At 35.1% G+C, this 22,556-nt stretch overlaps 1 long non-coding RNA gene and 1 pseudogene across 7 annotated transcripts in view; one reads left to right on the top strand and one right to left on the bottom strand.

Annotated features, from left to right (window-relative positions):
- The window catches only part of LOC122198901, a 277,047-nt gene that overhangs the window by 153,522 nt on the left and 100,969 nt on the right, over positions 1–22,556 (bottom strand). The window lies entirely within an intron of this gene.
- On the top strand, positions 20,194–21,540 carry LOC122198899 (annotated as a pseudogene).

Genomic DNA, 22,556 nt, shown 5'->3' with positions numbered 1-22,556 from the left:
TGAATTTGGTTCTTTTCATCAATTTAAATGTTTTCAGGTAAGACTAATCGACCTAAAGCATTTTTTTTGCCTTCTCAGTCCACCTTGTTTTTAATTTATGATACTAACTCACATTTTATCTCTCTGAAGAAAACTATCTCTTGCTTAGCCATAATCAACCAAAAATTCAAAGATGAAGCAACTATTTTTCTTTTTAAGTTTGTATTTAAATTCTAGTTAGTTAACATCCAGTTAATATTAGTTTCATGTGTACAATTCGACACTTCTATACAACATCCAGTGCTCATTACAATTGCCCTCCTTTATAAACATCACCTATTTAACCCATTCCCCCACCCATTTCCCTTCTGGTAACCATCAGTTTGTTCTCTATAGTTAAGAGTCTGTTTCTTGACTTGTCTCTCTCTTCTTTTCCCTATGATCATGTGTTTTCTTTCTTAAATTCCACATATGTATGAAATCATATGGTATTTGTCTTTCTCTGACTTATTTTGTTTAGCATAATACTCTCTAGCTCCAACCACATCATTGCAAATGGCAAGACTTCACTCATTTTTATGGCTTAGTAATATTCCATGGTGTGTGTGTGTATGCATACATATACATATGTATACATACACATATATATGTATATATATATACACATATATATACATATACATATACATACACGTGTATATATATATATGTATGTATATATATGTATATGTATATATATGTATATGTATATATTCACCACCTCTTCTTAATCCATTTATCAATCGATGGACACTTGGGCTATTTCCAATAATTTGGCTATTATAGATAATGATGTTATAAACACTGAGTTGCATGTATTCCTTTGAACTAGTGTTTTTGTATTCTTTGGGTAAATACCTAGCAGTGCAATTGCTGGATCACAGGGTAGTTCTATTTTTAACATTTTGAGGAAGCTCCATACTGTTTTCCAGAGTGGCTGTACCAGTTTGCATTCCCACCAACAGTGCAAGAGGGTCACTTTTCTCTGCATCCTTGCCAACAACTGTTGTGTTGTCAATTTTAGTCATTCTGACAGGTGTGAGGTGATACTGCATTATAGTTTTGACTTGCATTTCCCTGATGATAAGTGATGTTGAGCATCTTTTCATGTGTTCTTTTGGAAATCTGTATGTCTTCTTTGGAAAAACTGTCCATTCATGTCTTCTTCCCATTTCTTGAATTGCATTATTCATTTTTGAGGTGTTGAGTTTTATAAGTTCTTTACATATTTTAGATACTAACCCTTTATCAGATATATCGTTTGCAAATATCTTCTCCCATTCAGTAGGTTGCCTTTTAGTTTTTCTGGTTGTTTCCTTTGCTGTGCAGAAGCTTTTTATTTTGATGTAGTCCCAATAGTTTATTTTTGCTTTTGTTTCCTTTGCCTCAGGAGACATATGTAGAAAGAAGTTGCTACAGCCAATGTCAGAGATGTTAATTGCCTGTGTTCTCTAGGATTTTAATGGTTTCCTATTTCAAATTCAGGTCTTTAATCCATTTTTACTTTATTTTTGTGTGTTGTATAAGAAAGTGGTCCAGTTTCATTCTTTTGCATGTAGCTCTCCAGTGTTCCTCACACCATTTGTTGAAGAGACATTCTTTTTCCCATTGGATATTCTTTCCTGCTTTGTGAAGGATTAATTGACCATATAATTGTGGGTAAAGCAACTGTTTTTGAATATGATAATAACATGTGTGCTTTTTTCAATTAAAAAAAGAAGGAAAAAAATTAACAGACAAAAAACTTCATAGGACTATTCCAATGTCAACATCACACCAAAAAAATCAGTCTTTTCTGTTTTCCTTTTTTATTTTTCAATTTTTAAATGTGTTATCCCTAACTATTTCAGTTTTTTTACTTGATTTCTTAGAATAAAATTGACATTTTCCTTAAAGTTTATAAGCATTTTACCATTCCAAAAAGCCTTCTGAACTTTATAGATGACCTTAGGTTTCTGCAATATATGTTTGGTTTCCAATGTAAAAAGTGCAGTTAATATTGTGAATCATTTAGTAATAAATATGATATGATATGGCAGAACTGTGTTGTATTTTTAGCTTAAAAATACCAAAATGCTTACGTAGAGAGAAATGCTAAGAGATGTGATTGTACTGAAAGAAAATCTTTAATTATCACAAGAATGTTAAATGTTTTTAAAAATCACCAGTCTAGTTAAGATTTTCTCAGTAATAAAATCCAGAGTATTTTCGCTGAGTTTTATTGTTTTTTAATGAGAATGATTATTAATGCTATCCTCAGGAAATGTCCTATTTGAGAAAGATAGAATATAGTAAGGTATACAGACAGGAATCAGAATATAATGAATACTGTGACTACAAATCACAGCTGACAAAAAGTTTAACTCATTATCTGTAGGAAAGAACAATAATTAGAAAATTCAAAAATTATTCTTCTGCATGTACTTTAATTCTGAAAGTGAATTGCTTATTTAAGAAGGTTATGCCTTGATTATCTGCCATTATAATGAGCAATAAATAAAACTACCTAAGTTTCTAAATATATTAGAATCTCATGTCTTACAGTGCACAAGAGGAACCAAAGATCAGTCATGGCTAATATGCTAAGCTCAGGACTAAGGTGTACGGCTTTGTTTAAACAAAATTAGATTGTGGAATTCAATTATAAACTGACGGATAATTTATTCATTTACTAATTGGTCGTCCTTCCTTCTGGCCCAGGACCAGTGGCCTTTAGGCATAGTTTATACATCTACCAAATAGGGAGATCAACTGGATCCAGATCTACCTATCTTATATGACAGAGCTAAAATGGGATTTACAAGTGTGGCTTAAATATCTGAACATGCAAAAATGAAAAAAAACAAAATACAATGATCACATACCTGTAAAAATACAGTGGTATTAACATGAAGTGTCAAGAACAAAAACTATTAACATAATTGGACATGATGCCAAACACTTGAGTCTAAAATAAAGTTGTTAGTGTAGGTAACTAACAAATCAGACAACTAACAAAGAATACAACATTGGAAACAATCAACCAAAATTCTCAACTTGAGAAAAATGATACAATTTTAAAGTAAACATGACTTCTTCTTCTTCTTTTTTTTTTTTTTTTTTTTTTTTTTGAGAGGGAGAGGGAGAGTGAATGGGGGACGGGGACAGAGAGAGAGAATTTTCAGGCACCACACTCAGCACAGAGCCCAAAGCAGGGTTGGATCTCCCAGGATCCTGGGATCATGACCTGAACTGAAATCAAGAGTTAGATGCTCAACTGACTGAGGCAGCCAGGCACCACAAAATTACTATGACTTTCAAAATAAGTCATTAACTTTAAAACAAAAAGGGAGAGAAAGAGAGAGATTAAACTTGTGCTCACAAAGTTCAAAGCAGTTTTATTCATAATAGCCAAACATTGGAAACAGCCCAAAAGTCCATCAACTTTTGAATGGATGAATAAATTACTGCATACTTTTATATAAATAAAACTACTGATGTACACAACATTGATAAATAGCTAAAGCATTATGCTAAGTGAAAGAGGACAGACACAAAAAACATCATACTGTATAATTATATGAAATTCTAGAAAAGGAAAAACTATGGAAACAAAGCCTATCAGCAGCCAGTCATCAGAGATGAGAGATTAGAGAGATGACTGAGTGGTAAAGGGCATGAGTTAAATTTTTGAGGTAGTAGAAATATTCTACATATTATATATGGTTATATATATTTTTCAATATGTACATGCATCTTCAAAACATCAGATCAGACATTCAAAATTGGTAATTATTGTTGTCTATAAATTATGCCTTAAAAAATTTTATGTTTTTTAAACAAAAATTTTAAAAAAAACTAGCGACTGTTGTGACTAATGAAAAAAGGATAAATGATGATACTTCACATTTACCTTTACCATTCATTAAGACTGGAATTAGAGAAAATGCTAATAAGGCAAAGATCACATATTTAAATATAGGCTAATTGTTTTCATCTATTAAAACAAACAACTGTGATTTGTTTTGAGAAATTACACCCAAGGCTTCTTAGGTTTTTATGAGTGATAAGTTATACCACAACTATTCACCAGCTGTGCAGGAATTAAGGGTGCAGCCTCTGAGGCCACACTGGCTGGGTTGCCCAGTTTAACCCTTTCCTCCAGCTATGTGACCTTGATCAATCAGTGACCTTTCTTTGTCACAGATTCATCATCTGTAAAATGGAGATGGTAATAGTATCTACTTCATGGGGTTGTAGTTGGAAGGATTGATAGAACTGTCCCTGACATGCCAGTTTCTAAAAAATACAATGTACAGCATTACTACTATACCAGCCCTGCCACTACTGCTGTTACTCTCACTGCTGCCACCATGAGAAGTCTATTAAACTCAGTATTCCTGAGGGTCAACCAGTAACATCTTTTATTTAGCCCACTAACTGAAAAAAAAATTTAGTAAAGTGCAAATATCAATAATTTCCTTCCTTTCATACCATTTCTAAATTAGATATCTAATCAATGCTTTTCAATCTATTCTCTTGCTATGGGACTGGTCATTTAGAGAGTAAAAAACTAAAAGGCAAATTATCTGCCATAGCAGTGGACGTGACCATTCATGCAATTGTGATTTTGAATTTTTCTTTTTTTCCTACTATTTGAGATTTTAAAAGTCTAGGTAAATAAATCTACCATGTTTTTTACATTGTTTTAATAGTTCACTTAAAGGTACAACTCTAAACTACGGATCAATAATACTCAGCCTATAAGACTTTTGAGGTCAGTGGATTGGGTAAAGGGAAAGAAAATAGAGCATTCATGTCACAACACCCCTTCCTACAGTCCAGAATCCTCTTGTACATTATTAGGTCCACTGAAACATTTTCTGTAATTCAAATGCAAATTTTACTATAAAAAATAAACATCAAAATTCTTATCTTGGCAAGTCAAGCCCAACTTGCCTTTCCAGCCACATTTTTTTTTCCAGTTATTGTACTCTATTTCCAAAACAGCTCTTGTGCTACTGTACTTACTAACTTCCATGTCTTCATTCCCATATTTTTCTCTGCACTTAAAATGTCCTCCTTTCCCTATCACTACACAAATCCCATCCATTCTTTGAGGCTTAGGTCAAATGCATATGTCACACAATGTCTCCCTTGACCTATTCTTCCCCTTGCTACCACAGTGCAAAGTACTTCCCCTGACAACTGAGTTCCCATCTGCCAAGTTTCCAGTGGGTTTATTTTCCACCCCCAGGCATGCATATGTCTTACCACATATTTTACTTATTTATTAGATCCTGTTCACCAAATCCAATAAATGTAGTATCACAAAAGTAGCATACCAGCACAATGTTGTTAAGAAATAATAGGATAAAGAAAATCTCTGCAGATAAGTTTGTGAAACGAAACCTGGAAAGTTGACATAGTCCTGAAGTCAGAAAGTGTAGGGGTACTGATATCTCTTTCAGGTGAACTAAATCACTTAGAAAATCAAGCACTTGCAAAGTCCATAGTTGCATACCAATTACCAGATACTGTACTGATTTGCTCAAATAAAGAAAACCTATCTAGAATAGCTACTGAAATTAGAATTGTCAGTGGATATGCATATGATAATCCACTGTTATTCTACAAAACCCATTTGACTTTGGTGCAAGCCAAACTGGCAAGTTAACAGGCATGCATCTTTCAAATCTTTGATGGGAGCACAAATATATGCACTCTTACTTGGGATGCAGTGTTTATTTTGTTTTCTGTTTTGGAAGCAAGAGGAAGTTCTAGGGTGTAGGGCATTTTTTTTCACTCATCCTACTATAATAGCCCTTATGTCATTTTACTAGGAATAAATGGAGGTATTTTTCCAGTACGTGGCAACTGACTGACGTTTAACATTAAGATTAGTCCTTTTTCACAGCCAGAACACAGAAGTAATATCAGGTGTGTTTTTCATTCACTCTTGTGTGTCTCACCCTGTGATTTACCTAAGTATTAATATACTAGACTATTCCCTTTTCCACATAACTTTCAAAACCCATCCCTTAAACACAACACAACATAACATGATTTCTCTTTCAATTAGATGTAGAGTTGTACAAATATATCAGTCCTTACTAACCTTGTAGGTGTATTTATATACATACAGGGGTTCAGTTTGCTTTGGTTTTACTTTCCTCATAACACAGCATAGCAACCCAGCACATATCATAATGATAATAATAAACTAAAATTTTCAATTAGCTACTATCAAAAATGCATTCTGCTAAGCACTTCATTTACATTATGATCTTATTCTTTAGTATACTACTACTACTATTAGCTGACACTCATATATCCTTCCTATGTTTTAGACATAGTTACATATATTAACTTACTTAATTCTCACAAGAAGCCTTTGAAGTACATATATGCTTTATTATTATCACTAGTTGTATCACTATGAAGAAATAAAATGTAATAAACTCCTGATAGAAAGTTCTACTAACTTGCCCAAAGTCACTCAACTTTAAGCTGGTTGAATTGAGATTTAAACTAATGCAGTATAGGTTGAGAGGCAATATTCAAAATCTATACATTATACTGACTCTCTATCCTATATCCAGTATATTTTATGTATTGCTTTTCCTCTATATGACCCTCAATTTATTTGCCATGAAATTTTTTATACTATAGTTGAACTAAAGATGTTCTCTATTCTAACTGATAATAAGTTCCTTGAGAATATAGCATGTGATGTTTATTTTTGTATTCTCACAATTAACACAATGCCATCATATTTAAGGTACTCAATAATTAAGGTTTTTAAATAGATTAGACAAATGCGCTCACATTGGAAAAATATTGCAAAGTAGGGGCTGATGTTGGGGTGGATGCTTTCAATAGAAGATACAGGATTGCATCAATGGGGGTCAGCTTTGAAAGTCACTAAATGTTGTTGAAGATAGATCAGTAAATCCCAACTTACCAACAGGAAATCCCTCAAACATATCCCAAAAGTTATGAGACAACATAATAGTGTCAATATCTGAACCAAAAAATGACTACCTCATTATTTTTGCCAAAATAACCAAATTATACTCCTTGGGGATCTAATTAAGTGTTTGACTGTTAGTGATAATTTCTGAAGAGAGAAAATCTATCTTAAGTCTGCCTACCCCAAAGTACCTACACAATAAAAAGGCAATAGTTGAATTAATTCAGATACGATAAAAGATTTGAGTAAAACACTCAAAAGGCAAAATTATAAACTTATTTTGATATACACATTTCATAGCATGTTCAACAGAAACTTTCAAGTATGTATATCTTTTCCTATAATATTAGAATTATAGTTGTTATTTCTAATTAGGTGCATTATTACTTAACCTTAGAATATGTACACTTATTGCCAGAAATACTATCTATAAACACTTGATTGCAATCATCACCTACTCTAAAGGACTAAATTAAAGAATGACTATAGTACACCAAGTATCTTTTATATATATGGCCTCCCAAGATTAATATGAGGGTGAAAAACATAACTGCTTAAACATGACATTACATTAAAATAAATGAGGTCTTGTGTAATAATAATTTTTAACTTATAAACTGTACTGCTTTTAAAAGTTCCAACTAAATAACACATTCTTAGCATTGACATTAGCAATTTATAAGAGATCCAGAAGAACTAGACAGACTTCTATTTTAAGATAGATTTAAAAGTATGTTAGGAGTGTGTGCTGAATGAACCTCCTACATGCAGAATCTTTTTTTTTTTTTAATAACATCTCAAAACAGAAATGATGCTTTTTATACTTTGAAGCACAAAAATTTAACCCACAGCTTCTCTAGACACTAATAGGTTGGCATAGCCAATATGATCTTTTGATCAAAATGAAGGAAGGGCTATATTTTGGGCCCAGCCACTGGGTGCAGAATGAATTATACAAAATTCGGGAGGTATATGAGCTTTCTTTTCTCTAACTGTAGATACAATTAGCAAGGCATGCTGAGTACCTTGGGTGAAAGGAAAAAATAGGTGTCATTATTCCTATTTCCTGTGTTAGTGCATTTACTAGTATAGTAAAATGGAAGGACATTGATTTGGGGATCAGTAAACCTATGTCCTACCTCTGGCTTTATATCTGAACTTGTCCAAACAATCTCTCTGAGCATTGGTTTCTTAATATATGAAATGAATTTATTACTCCCTGATCTATCTTATAATCATCATTTTTAGGATAAAATTTAGATTACATTTTGTTTAATTATGTAACTTTCTCCCTCATATATAATTTTGTATTATATACACACAGCATACAAATGCATATGTACATACATTATACATTTGTATGTAGGTAAGCATGTGGCTACACATACACACATGTATACATATATAATACATATGCATATATTTATGTGTTTTATGAAGAGATTTATTTCATTTACTCCATGAAAATTCATTGGATGCCTTATGTAACTCTGATTCTATGTTAGAAATATGTTAGATTCTATGTTAGAAAATAAAAACTCTGGCTTTAGGAGGTACTATTCTAGTCAAGTTAGAACATTTAAACAAATAGCAAAAACCTAAATGTTTCAAGGTACATGACAGAATTATGTATATACTAAGGGAAGGCACAAGAATAAAAACTAAATTCATCATTTGATAGGTCATGCTGGACACCATCCAAGACCTTTGTAACCTGTGATTATGAAAAGGAGCTTATAACAAGATGGGAAACACACAAAATAGAGACTCCAGTTTACTATAACTCACATATAATGATTGTCCACTCTCCTCTCTTATTTCTTCACTGGATCTAGAAAGTACTTTCATCTTAATTACCTGTGGCATATATTTGTTTATATATTTATTTTTCCCAATTGACAAGACAGTTACTAGAACACAGAGACTTCCTTATTCATCCTCCACACCTAGCAGAATATATAAGTGAATGAATAAATGAATAAATATTATTTATGACTATAGAAATCCAAAGATGCAACAGGAACAATTAAGATAGGAATCCTCATTATGTAATTATTTATTTATTTATTTATTTTAATTTTTTTCATATTGTAATTTTTAACATAGTGTTTGTTGATCAACTAAGAGAAATGCCTTGTGCCTAAAACATTACCCAAACCTGTTAGAAAATTAAGCGTCTCTGTGTGTGCACATGTGTGTGTATGTGTATGTGTACGTGTGTGTACATGTACATACATGCATAAATGACCAGATTAATTTTAACATGGTAAACCAGAAAGAATATGGGCTTTGAAGTCAAATAGAATGAGGCTGGAGTTCAAGTGATATAATACCTTGAGTGAGAGCTCTCAGAACTTGTTTCCTCTTGGGATTTAATGAAACCAAAATTGGAAATCAGAGGCTTTTGTTGTCTCACTTTCAAGGCCTAGTCATGATAGTGCAAGACTGTTAAAATATTGCCCATTGCCATTGAAATAATTTACCATTCCTTAATTTTTATAAATGGTGGACTTTACCACTATTTTTGTCCAATTGCTGGCCTTTGGACTTTTCCACTGCCAAAGCAAATGTAGCAGTAAATTTGACTGCAATACTCATATGTCCTGAATTTGATTTTTTTGTAAACATAAAACTTCACATTACAAAGTATGCATGACTTCTCATTAGAACTCATGGCCATGCAATGGAAAAAAAAGGGGTGAGGCTAATTCTCAAAATGGTATTAGTGATACGTTCACATATATATTTGCCAAGAGAACTCCTACCTCAGAGAATTAAATAAGTTCAAATGTTAAAATTGAATGGAATATTATTTAATTCCACCCAGATACCTAAAAATTTCTCTGATAACACTATATAGATTGGTCACATCTTTTTTTTTGGAATTCTTCCAACTTTTAAGGTCTATATTCTTTTATAAATGAGCCTTGAAAACATATAATCAATGCCTCACAATCCCAGTGCAGATCTTCCTGCCCATGGGACCTGTCCCTGTGCTTTAATAAAAACATAACGAATGAGCCTTGGGTATGCAGCTTGTGTCTATGAACAGATTGTAAATTCTTTGAGGGAAAGTGCTACAAAATATACCCATATATAGGATAGTTCTTGCATCCAAACTTTTGTTGATAATGATGTTGAGTCACTTCGAAAAAAAAAATCTCCTCTCAAAATTAGTTTCCTCTCAAAATTTTCCTCTCAAAATTAGTTTCCTTTAAACTAAATTTGCCTTAGTATCCCCAAAGCACTGTGCTATATATTTGGAATACAAAGAGATAGAATGCATATTCCTTTCTCGAATGAAACCAATATTTAGTTAGGGAGATGGAGAACTTCATTAAAAAGTAGGCTCAAAGTAGCGTATAATTGTGAAATGCGGGCTTAGAAAGAAAATTGAAACTAAAAAAGAAAATATATATTAGACAGATGTGTGTGAAATTTAACAATGTGAACTTTTTTTTTATAACTTAAAAATTTGCACACAGAATATTGACACAGTAGTGTCACTGAATCCTTAGCTAAGGAAAGTGTTTTTTTGATAGCAAAATGGAAAATTTCACTCAGTTTAGAACAGAACATTAAAAGATAAATGATCTTAAAGACAGTAATTCACCAACTATCATATCTGATAAGTTACTCTACCTACAGATAAAATAATTAATCTTACTTTTGTAAATATCCTAGGTATAGAATTATTAACATTTGTTAAAAACATATAAGATATTCAAATGTAGTATTAATAACTGAAATCCAGTTATTTGTGACTTTCTACCACTGTAAAGATTAACATAATGCTAGTAAAAAATGTACATGACTATGAAATTCAAATTACGAAGTTCTAATCTCCAGAATTACTAAGAAGTTTAACAACTATGTCCTAGATCCGTATATTAAATTCTATTATTTTATCTGAATTATAAACTGAATGGCTGTCAATAATATAACAATGCCTAGTTAAGAGATTCCTGAGAATGAGAGATTCTGAGTATGAGATTCCTGAGTATGAGAAGAGATTCCTGAGTATGAGAAGATTCATGGATAGGACTAACCTTAGATAAACTAAATTCTAAAAAGTCTAGTGTTCTCTAGCCTCTCCTATTCTTATATGTTCCTTCCTCCCAGAAAATTCTCCCCTCCGGTGTAATTTGCATTATTTCCCTGTCAGAGGCAGCTAGGACTGAGGAAGGAGCTGAAAATGGATACCATATTGAGTAGTTTGGACTTATCCTATAGTCCAATGGATTTTTAAACTTAAGTATACTGATATTCTATTATATCAGTAATTTGTTAATATCAATAGATTGAATTCAGAAATTATTCCTTTTAATAAAAAAAAGCGTATACTTCTACTTTCCCTTTTGGTCCCTTAAATTTCAATGTGCTTTGTTGAGTGGGTAGGAAGGAAAAAAAGCTGAGCAAATAGCTAATGAGACTGAAGCTAACTGTTCCCAACCTAGTTTGTCCTATGTATGAGTATGTATGTTAAGACATTTTCTTTTAATGCTGAGAAACACTCCTTTAGGAAATGGGAGACCAACAATTTATTTTGAACAAAAAAGAATTGTCAACGGATTTTCATTAAAAAAATAATCTGTCTACGGATGCCTGGGTGGCTCAGTCGGTTAAGCATCAGACTTCAGCTCAGGTCATGATCTCACAGTCTGTGAGTTGGAGCCCCATATAGGGCTCTGTGCTGACAGCTCAGAGCCTGGAGATTGCTTCGGATTCTGTGTGTCCCTCTCCCTCTTTCTCTGCCCCTTCCTCCCTCTCTCTCTTTCTCTCTCTCTCTCTCTCAAAAATAAATAAACATTAAAAAAATAATATTTTGTCTATGCTGTGGAGGGTCCATGAGGGGAGAACAACATCAAAGTCAGGGAAGTAAATAAAGGGAAAAGAAGATATTGTCAAAATTCAGTTGAAAGATGAAGGTCTGATCTAGACAGTGTGAATAGAAACTGACAGATTCAAAACTGATTCATTTGTCAGTCATTTTTCTAAGCTTTAGATAAGTCTGGAAAAAAATTTCAAAAAGAATAAAATAATACAAGTTCCATAAGTAACTATTTGCACAGATGTTATTTACTAACTAAAGATTGCACAGAACCACTGTTTTGAAAACTATTCTTTGCATCTCAAGCCTTATCAGTCTCTTTACTACTATTGCAATAACATCCCCTTTTGTCCTAGGCTTTGACTCTAAAGCAAAAAATAGAAACTCATTTTTCTAGAAAGTTAATGAATAGAACCAAAGTGCTATTGCCCAAACTGATTCTAATAAAAGAAATCCATTCAAGTCACAAAAAAGGTTAATGTTTGACAGATCATGGCAGAGAAATTTCAGTTGACTTAAGAGTTCGCAACCAAAACATTATGGCAGAATTAGTAAATATTTAGGTTTCCATTAATAGACATTTCCTTATTAATGTCTGCATTAAATATTCAGACAAATACAAACCCTGAAAGACTTTTTTCAAGTGGGCCATCTAGTCAACCTTCCACAAAATTGTTGCATATCTTCTACTTGGATAATGGCTGCCAGGTCTCCATTCTATTGAAAAACTTATATTTGTCTAACATATAATTCTGTTTTCAAAAATTAAGCAAACTTTAAAATAGTTACTATGTATGTGCTATGACTGGTCTTTTAATTATTGGTGTGTCATTAAATAATTGGTTGGCTTTCTAGGTATAATTATAAACAGGTGAACTTTTTGTTTACAATATTTTAAGATAAAGCTGAAGGCTTTGATGAAGTTTTTATTCAACTTCTCTCTCTGAGTTTTAAAATCATATTTTAATTGACACTATCCATCTGGATTTAGTGTCAGATCTCACAGGTAAAGGGCTGAATCCTACAAGACTGCGTTCTACCACCTCAGATACCAATTACAATCACTGTGTTCTCATGGCCCCTTCCTCTGTTTGATAATTTGCTCAAGCAGTTCACAGAACTCAGGAAAACAGTTTACAGTTGACCCTTGGACAACATGGGTTTGAAATGCATGGATTCACTTATATGTAGATTTTTTTCAATACAGTATGTGGAGTTTTTCAATACTGTACAGTACAAAAAATTCATATTTTAACTTTAAAGAATAATAAGTTTGTGTCCTATGGTGACTAATTTGATTACATAGCAAAATAGAAGATATGCCCCGTTTTTAATCAGTTACTTCTTAGCTATAGATTTTTTGGGAAAAAAAAAGATTTTAAGCTTGGTTGCTATTTAGTAGGCATGACTCATGGGGCAAACTGAAACCAAAACTATCCTTTCATCCCATTTCCTTTTTTCTTTACCATTAGGAATAGTTTTCACTTGATACTAGATGAAACATTTGAAGTTGATCCCTTTGTTAGTTTTTGGTAGTTATACGTTGGTTGTACAGTCAGCTTATATCAAAAACAAAGCCTTGTGTCAGAAATCGCACTGTTCAGTCCCCAATAATCAAAACTCTGACCTTGATTTATCCTATCTTCTCTCTTCACCCAGGGCTGGTTAATGACTGGCCATTTGGGGGGTAGAGGGTACAGGAAAGCAGTCTTTCTGTCTCACTCATCCCATCCTGTACTCACCTGTTCCTGTAAATACCACTCCTCAATTAATAAGAGTGGAAGCCAAATGGGGAAAGGGAAGTTCTTACTTGGTCAGCTACTTTCACAAGATGACATTGCAGGAACTTGGCCTGGCAGGTGTTTAAAGGTTTTGTGGACTTTTTGGAGGCTAGCCTCCTCTGGCTACAATACCTGTGACTACTTATGCAATAACATTTCTTCAGATGCCTGCATCTCTCTCATCTCTACTTTAGACAGAGACTAGCAGTTAGAGTCCTGTTGCCCATCCTGGAAGTCCAGCTGAATAGAATTCAAAACAGCTCCAGGATGGCTCCACTCTTGTCATCTACATCTCATCCGCAGGAAAAATTCATGAATTTTTTGCCCTACCACTAGTGAAAATGCACGTATCTCACAAATGAACCCTCTTCTTTCTCTCAGCCCCGCCACCTCAGAAAGCCATGACCTTGCACTAAAGAATGTCAAGGCATTTGTCAGCTGGCAGATCAAAGGATCCCCCAAACTGTGAGGGCATATCCATGCTCCAATAAGCACTTTAATAAAGCTCCTCTTTCTATGTTTCAGGTAGAGAAAGGAGGACTCCCACTCCTCATCCTTGGATGAGTCCTGTTAGTGGGACTAAGAATCCAGAACCAGGTCTTGAAGGAAATCTCTGCACAAATACTCTGTTCTTACTTCACTTTCTTTTTCAATCCTTTCATTATGGGTTCTAGAGACTTCTAGCCAGTTATTTACTTATTTTTGGATGATTTGCATTTTGATTTCACATCTCACTTTAGAATTTTATATCTGTAGAATACAGCGCTTCCAATTTTCATGTGCTGTTATGTTAATATTGGTCATTTTGATAATAACACACCAGTTAAATTTCTATTAAGTAACAAATGATAATAAAGATTCTCATTTATTATACAAATTATTCTACTCCAAATTTTACATATAAGTCCTTTTGTAAAAAAAAGAGTATACATTTGAAGCATGCATTCTGTAGTTTTATTCACATTTAAGAAAGATGTATCTTTTACTCTCTGCTTCCTCTTCCTCCATGCAAACCAAAAATCAATATGCAGATGCTAGATTTACAGACTCCCTTAGGATGACAGATCAATAAAGAACCCCATCGAAAAATACTTGCCTGGAGGAGGAAAATATAAACTTTTTCTTAATCTCTATAAGGCTTTGCTCCCAGGACCAAGCACTTCTCATTTGGTGTTAACAGTACTGAATTTTCTTACTGCTTTTTCATGTCAAAGGCACTCTTCAAATATGTACTTAATTAAGCCTCTCTCTTAACAGAGGTGGCCCTGTTCTCATCCTCTAGCCTCCCTTTTCTATCTCCTGTGTGGAAAGTTCTCTTTGAAGTCATGCAGGAGAGATGTGCAAGGATGAAGGGATGAGAACAGAGCCAAGGGCGCTTGTAATGAACTTTTGATGGAAAAGAAGTTTAGATTAATGCAGCTATTCTAGCTACCCTCTATTTAGAATTCTTATAAGTGGAAATACTAAATTACAGTAAGATAATGAGTCAGATTTTATATTAGCTCTGAAAGTCTTGCCCTCTAAAAGCATTTGTGGACATCCTATGGATTCCTGAGGATTTAGAACTCTGCAGATTTCCGGTTTTATAGGACTTACTTATTTTGTATTATGCCTGGATTCTTTATGTTTATCTCTTATGATTGTCTTGAAGTTCACAGCTGGAACTTATTAAAAGGTATCTGTTTGTCTGAATACTTCTCCTTGGATTAAATCTTGAAGGAAGTTCATGATGATTTGTAACTATGCATATTATCCATAACTACACTTTTGGAAATAGATGTTGATCATTTGAGAAAGTGTTTTCTAACTGCTTATAATACAGAGGCAATTTCAACAGTAGAATTATACCTAATGTTACTATACAGTAGTTGCCAAATAATTCATTTTAATTTTTTATCTGTGGTTATCTCAGTCAATTCCCAGAAAATTATTTTCTTACATTGCTCATTTAAAGGTTTCCAAAAAGATGCAGCAAATATATACAATATAAATAACTTAATGGTCATAAGTTTCATAATTATAGGAACTTTTTCTTCATTGTACTCTTGTTCAGGCATGCTGAATCTTCTTTGGGACATTAAATTTCATAGATTGTTTCCTGTCGTATTATGGCAAATATTATTTTGATTTTTTCATGCATTGCAGACAGGATATAGAAGTAGAGTAAGAGCCATCTTGCATACTTGATTTCCAATTTACCTGAACTTATTAAAAGAACTGTTGGGAGTCATTTTTTTTTTTAAATCCTTAAATTGTTTTCCAGGTTACGGACATTCTATTCAGCAGTGAAATTGTCCTTACTGGTTTCTGCAAGATATTGATTGCATTTCTCATATTTTAATAGGCTTATGCTTAGAAGTGTTAAAGTGAAGATTTTTGGAGATTTTTACAGAAAAATTGTTTTTATATTTCCAGTATTTTTTTCAACAATTTCTAATATGCATTGATCAAGGAAGTCCTCGCATTTTCTTCCTTTTGCTAAGTTACTTTCTGTTATTTAATTATTTTTTTAATGTTTACGTATTTATTTTGAGAGAGAGAGTGCATGTGCTAGCAGCAGAGAGGCAGACAGAGAGGGAGGGAGAGAAGTAGAGAGAGAATCCAAACTGTCAGTGCAGACCCAACTCGGGGCTCCATCTCATGAGCTGCAATATCATGACCTGAGCTAAAATTAAGAGTCGGATGTTCAACCAAATGAGCCACCCAGGCGCCCCTGTTATTTAATTACACCTGTGCCTATTCGATTTTTCATCTACATTCAGACCACTTCAATTTTATTATGCAATCATTACTGCCATACAATTGAAAATAAAGTTATATCAATTAATTATATTTTATTTATTTGTATTTATTTTTATTTTACTTATTTAGTTAAAGGCAATTACATCCTAATTATACCTGTCAAACCTTACAAAATAATACTTACTGAAAACTAAATTTTGCATTAAAATAATATAAGTAAAATAAATTATTATGCTGAACAAGACTCCTTGTTTAAATATATTTATTTATTTATTTATTTATTTATTTATTTAATGTTTATTTTTGAGAGAGAGAGAGAGAAAAACAGAGTGTGAGTGGGGAGGGGCAGAGAGAGAGAGGGAGACACAGAATCTGAAGCAGTCTCCAAGCTCTAATCTGTCAGTACAGAGCCTGATGCAGGGCTGGAACGCCTGAACTGCGAGATCATGACCTGAGCCGAAGTTGGATGCTTAACCAACTGAGCCACCCAGGCACCCCTAAATCTATTTTAGATGATAATCTTTTGTCAGCAGTTATAAAGCCTGCATACCTGATTCACACAACTTCCAATACTAAATAAGGTGAAGATAAAGCTCTGAATATTTTAGTTTAAGCTCTCTGTAGAATTATTGATTCTTTTGATGTATACTTTTCTATCACTCACATGCTATTATTATATAATAATTAGATAAGTACCATATACATGGCATCAAAACTGAATGTAAATCCCCCAAGTACTTAGCACCTATTTTTCTCTCTGCCTACACTCTTAACCCTATCTGCCTTCTCTTTATCAACTATATCTCAGTTTCATACGACCTATTCAGAGAGGAATTTGGGGGCACCCTATGTAAAGAACACTCCTCCTGAGTCACACCTATTTAGCACCCTGCTTTTATTTCTTCCATTCTATTTATCAATATCTGAATATTTTTATTTATTCACTTACTTATATATTTTCTGTCTCTGCCAATTGAAATACAAGCTCCATGAGGCCAGCAACTTTGTCTCTTTCATTCATTATTGAATCTCTGGGTAATAGAATAGTTCCTGACCCTTGGTAAACTCTCAATAAATATGTGTTCATTCACTTAACACACATCTGTTGAATAAATGCATACATCATTAAATGAACTTCATAGCAGTGCATTTAAAGTCAGGGAAGAGATAATCCATACAAAGCAAGGTAGAATTGATAGGTAACATCAAGATTTAGAAGCCTAGTGGTCATTTAGAGTCCTTAGGGTAAATGCAGCGAAGATCATGAAAAGTGCAAGGTCTCCTTTTGGCTTTTACTTTTTAGTATCACTGTTAGAGAGCAGCACTGTGTAAAGCTGGAATTCTCAGTATCCTATAAAATGGAATTTACTTGTACACAGCACCTGATGATTGTTAAATATCCTAAATATTTTCAATCCAACTTGGCCTGAAATTCTATCCAACAGTCACTACAAACTGGGTTTTTATATGACTACCACTTAAATGAATATATTACCTCTCATATGATTCACCTTTCAGTAACAAAATTAAATGTTCTGAGGTTCATTTTCAAAGGAAAGTGCCAGCATCTAATATAATGAGTTTGGTTTCATTGGGACTAAAGTGAGTTAAAACTGTTGCTGGGCCCAACTGTATTAGTTAGGGAGAAGGCTAAGCTGCTCTAATAAGATACTCCAAAATATAGAAGCTTAAAAATACAAATGGAATTTTCTCTGATTAGAATCCCAAAAGTGACCATACTGCAGCTCATGGGAAGGGGAAAGTATAAAGAATTCACATACCCAATATTTTAAGACCCATAGCTAAAGGACCACATCTAGCTGTAAGAGAGTCCAAGAAATATGGTCTCTAGCTGAGCAACCATATTCCCAGCAACAAATCATCCATGGAAGAATGCAAAAAAAAATTTATTTTTGACACCTAGCTATTTCAACCATCAGCCAAAGAGAGCATGAGGATGGTGGTCCATGAGGAAAGCACTGGATGGTTACGAGGGGTATGTTCAAATAAGAAACAAACACAAAAACAAAAAAACAAAAATAGATTTCAGTAACATGATGCAGTATTGATGCCAATTTTATATTAGCTTATATCAATTTTGAAATGGCAACTTATGCAGTGGATAACTACTTAAAGCCGTTTTATAACTACATCAGAGAACCGAATTGAGAAACCCTGTCATTCTGTCCTGTACAAAAGCATTTTTGTTTGTTCTATATAAAGGAGGTGTAAGGCAAGGCATCCTAGAGCAAAAAGTCAACTCCCATATGTGAAGTGTGTTCCTTAATAAATACCATGTCATGAACTGTCATATTTTAAGTCTACTTCTAAATATAACTTTCTGTTACTCTGCAAATTCAATGGCACTTGATCTTTTCAAAAATGTAGCTGCCTAGGGGCGCCTGGGTGGCGCAGTCGGTTAAGCGTCCGACTTCAGCCAGGTCACGATCTCATGGTCCGTGAGTTCGAGCCCCGCGTCAGGCTCTGGGCTGATGGCTCAGAGCCTGGAGCCTGTTTCCGATTCTGTGTCTCCCTCTCTCTCTGTCCCTCCCCCGTTCATGCTCTGTCTCTCTCTGTCCCAAAAATAAATAAACGTTGAAAAAAAAAAATTTAAAAAAAAAAAAAAAATGTAGCTGCCTAGCATCTTCTGATTTTTCTGTGACCCTCTCTTTGCTCTCACAAAAGTGGAATATACATATACCATTAAGTGAATTAAAATATTTAGTCATTTCCATTTTTATTCAATTATTTTTGTCTTTGTAACATTATTTAAAACCATAGAAAAGTACTAAACTGCAGTTTATGCCTTTTTCCTACAAATATTTGCTAGCCCACCATCTAGCACTGTTTTGGGCACAGAAGATTAAACAAACAAATAAACAAACAAACAAAAAACAAAAAAACAAGAATGATAGGTAAGTTGCCTTTAGTGAAATCATGGCCACAGTCTTTTTAGTGGGGAAAGCAAGGAGGGTTTACTTGTGCCAACATGCCAACTGACAGAGAGAGAATTTCACCAAAAAAATGTTTAATCTAACTTAATTTTTTAATTAAGAAAGCAATCTCATGGGGTGCCTGGGTGGCTCCGTCGAGTAAGCATCCAGCTCTTGGTCTTAGCTCAGGTCATGGTCTCATGGTTGGTGGGTTCCAGCCATGCCTCAGGCTCTATGCTGACAGCAGAGAGCTTGCTTGGGATTCTCTCTCTCTCCCTCTCTCTCTGCCTCTCTCCTTCTCTCTCTAAAAATAAATAAATAAACTTAAAAAAAAAGAAAAGCAATCTCAGTCCCTTAAGCGTCTAGTTCTTGGGTTCAGCTCAGGTCATGATCTCACAGTTGTGGTCTCCAGACCCGCTTTGGGCTCTGCCCTGACTGACGATGTGGAACCTGCTGGGGATTCTCTCTCCCTCTCTTTCTGCCCCTCCCCTGCTGACTCTCTCTGTCTCTCTCTCTCTAAGTAAACTTTAAAAAAGTTTAAACAAGAAAGCAATCTCCAGTAATTCCAAATATATTTTAAATTTCTTAAAATTAGATTTCTTTCTATTGACCATTTCTATTTTTTTATTAGATAAGACTAAATTTTAAAACACATTTATATTGGGTCAGCTTCCCTATGATAAGTAATAAGTTTTAAACTGCAGATTGTATGCATGCTAGGAATTATCAGGATGTCAACTGGAATAGGCCTATGTGGCAGATGGATGAGGCATAACGCCCAGAATCAAAGTATCCTAAAAGCTTATGCTTTAATTGTGAAAACTTATAATTCTTCATATTAGGAAATACAGTCAGTCATAGCAGCGAAGTTCATTTTGAAGTTTAAAAAGTCCTTCTTAGCACTCTGCCGCCCAATGTTTGGCTCTTGCTGCCGCAATGAGGGAGATAGTGCACCTGCAGGCCAGACAATGCAGCAACCAGATCAGTGCCAAGTTCGGTGGGGGGGATGGGACGGTGGTGGAGTAATGATCAGTGACAAGCCTGGCATCGACCACAGACATTTACCACAGAGACAGCGATCTGAAGTTGAAGCAGATCAATGTGTACTACAACAAGGCCACCAGTGGCAAGTACGTGTCTTGTGCTGAGCTCCTGGACCGGGAGCTGGGCACCATGGACTCCAAGCGCTAAGGACCCTTCAGGCAAATCTTCAGGAAAGACAACTTTGTTTTGGGTCAGAGTGGTATTGGGAACAACTGGGTCAAGAGTCAATACACAGAACGTGCAGAGCTGGTCGGCCTGGTGCTGGATGTTCTGAGGAAGGAAGCTGAAAACGATGACTGCCTGCAGGGCTTCTAGCTGACCCACTCCCTGGGTAGGGGGACTGAGTCTGTGATGGGTACCCCCCTCATCAGCAAGATACAAGAGAAGTACCCAGACAGTATCATGAGCACATTCAGTATGGTGCCCTCCACCGAGGTGTCAGACATGGTGGTGGAGCCCTATGATGCTACCCTCTCAGTCCACCAGCTTGTAGAAAACAGTCAAAACCTTCTGCATTGATAACAAGACCCTCTATGATATCTACTTCAGAACCCTAAAACTGACCACACCCACCTATCGGGAGGTCACCCACCTGGTGTCAGCCACCATGAGTGGGGTCACCACCTGCCTGCATTTTCCTGGCCAGCTCAATGCTGACCCTGCGCAAGCTGGCTGTCAATATGGCCCTCTTCCCCTGCCTGAACTTCTTCATGTCCTGCCTCGCCCCATTGATCAGCAGAGGCAGCCAACGGTACTGGGCCCTGAGGTTGCTTAAGTTTACCCAGAAGATGTTCAATGCCAAGAACGTGATGGCTGTCTGTGACCTCTGCCACCACCTCTATCCGACCATGGTTACAGTGTTCAGGGGCCACATGTCCATGAAGAGGGTGGACAAGCAGATGCTAAATGTTAGTGGAATATATCCCTAACATGAAGATATCTGTGATATCCCGAGGGCTAGAAATGTCTGCCACCTTCATCGGCAATAGCACAGGCATCCAGGAACTGTTGAAGTGTATCTCAGAGGAGTTCACAGCCATGCTCAGGTGCAAGGGCTTCTGTGCTGGTACACAGGTGAAGGCACCTGCATTGTACACAGGTGAGGGCATGGAGGAGATGGAGATCACCGAGGCTGAGAGCAACTTGAATGACCTGGTGTCTGAATACCAGCAGTACCAGGATTCCAGGGCTGAGAAAGAAGGTGAGTTTGAGGAGGAGGCAGAGGAAGAGGTGGCCTAGAGCTGATAGCTAGTAAAGTATGTGGAAGCCAGGTGAACTCAGAATTCACTCACAACCTGTTATCTGATAACCATGTCTCTGTGTGCACTTGCTGTTTTTCCTGTCTTGACACCACATGCTGTATAGACGCCACCATTAAAGCATTTGAATAGTTAAAAAAAAAAAAAACCTTTATCTTCTTAACTTGAAAATAATTCTAGTGGCAATTAAACTCTTATCAAAAGAAATAAAAAATAAAGAAGAATCAGTTTAGAGGAGATCTTTATTTACTTTTAAAATTTATTTTAGCAAGAGAGAGAGCACGTACAAGTAGGAGAGAGGGTCACAGTGGGAGGGAGGGATGAAGGGAGGGAGGGAGGGAGACAGAGAGAGAGAGAGAGAAAGAGAAAATCTCAAGCAAGCTCCATGCTCAGCACTGAGTCTGATGCTGGGCTCAATCCCACAACCCTGGAATCATGACAGCTGAAACCAAGGGTTGGATGCTCTTGAGTCACACAGGACCCCCTAGAGGAGTTCTTTAAAGACCGTCAACTTTAATCTCTGGACTTTAGACAGGAGTCAAATTTAAACATATATAACATATTTTGTTGACTACTGTGTTTTTACATACCTAGAGAGATATTCCTATAGACGTCCAATCAGTTTTCCTACCTTAAAATCTTCCATAACTCCAAGGCATATTGTTTTCTATCTTCCTCTTCAATGTCTTAGTTCTAGATATTCCTTATAGGATAGATTTATGTTCAGTCCAAAACCATTACATACAAAAGCACTGTGACATCACAGGTTAATTCGGAAACCCATAACAATCCTGTTAGTGTCAAAATTGTCTCTAACGAAAGACAAGATTGCATGAGCCTGCCTCATTTTGTTCCGAAATATTTGTTGATGGTAAAAAGAAAAAAAAATGTGATTGTTGACCTAATAACATACTGAAAATGCTATTGTTAGAAAGACCAATTCTGTTTTCTCTGAGTATATTGTGGAACCTGGGAGAACAGCCTAATAAGAGATTT

The sequence above is a fragment of the Panthera leo genome, chromosome C2, assembly GCF_018350215.1.
Source record: "Panthera leo isolate Ple1 chromosome C2, P.leo_Ple1_pat1.1, whole genome shotgun sequence".
NCBI classification, from domain to species: domain Eukaryota; kingdom Metazoa; phylum Chordata; class Mammalia; order Carnivora; family Felidae; genus Panthera; species Panthera leo.
The sequence above is the reverse complement of the archived record's forward strand: the minus strand, read 5'-3'. Positions and strand labels throughout refer to the sequence as shown.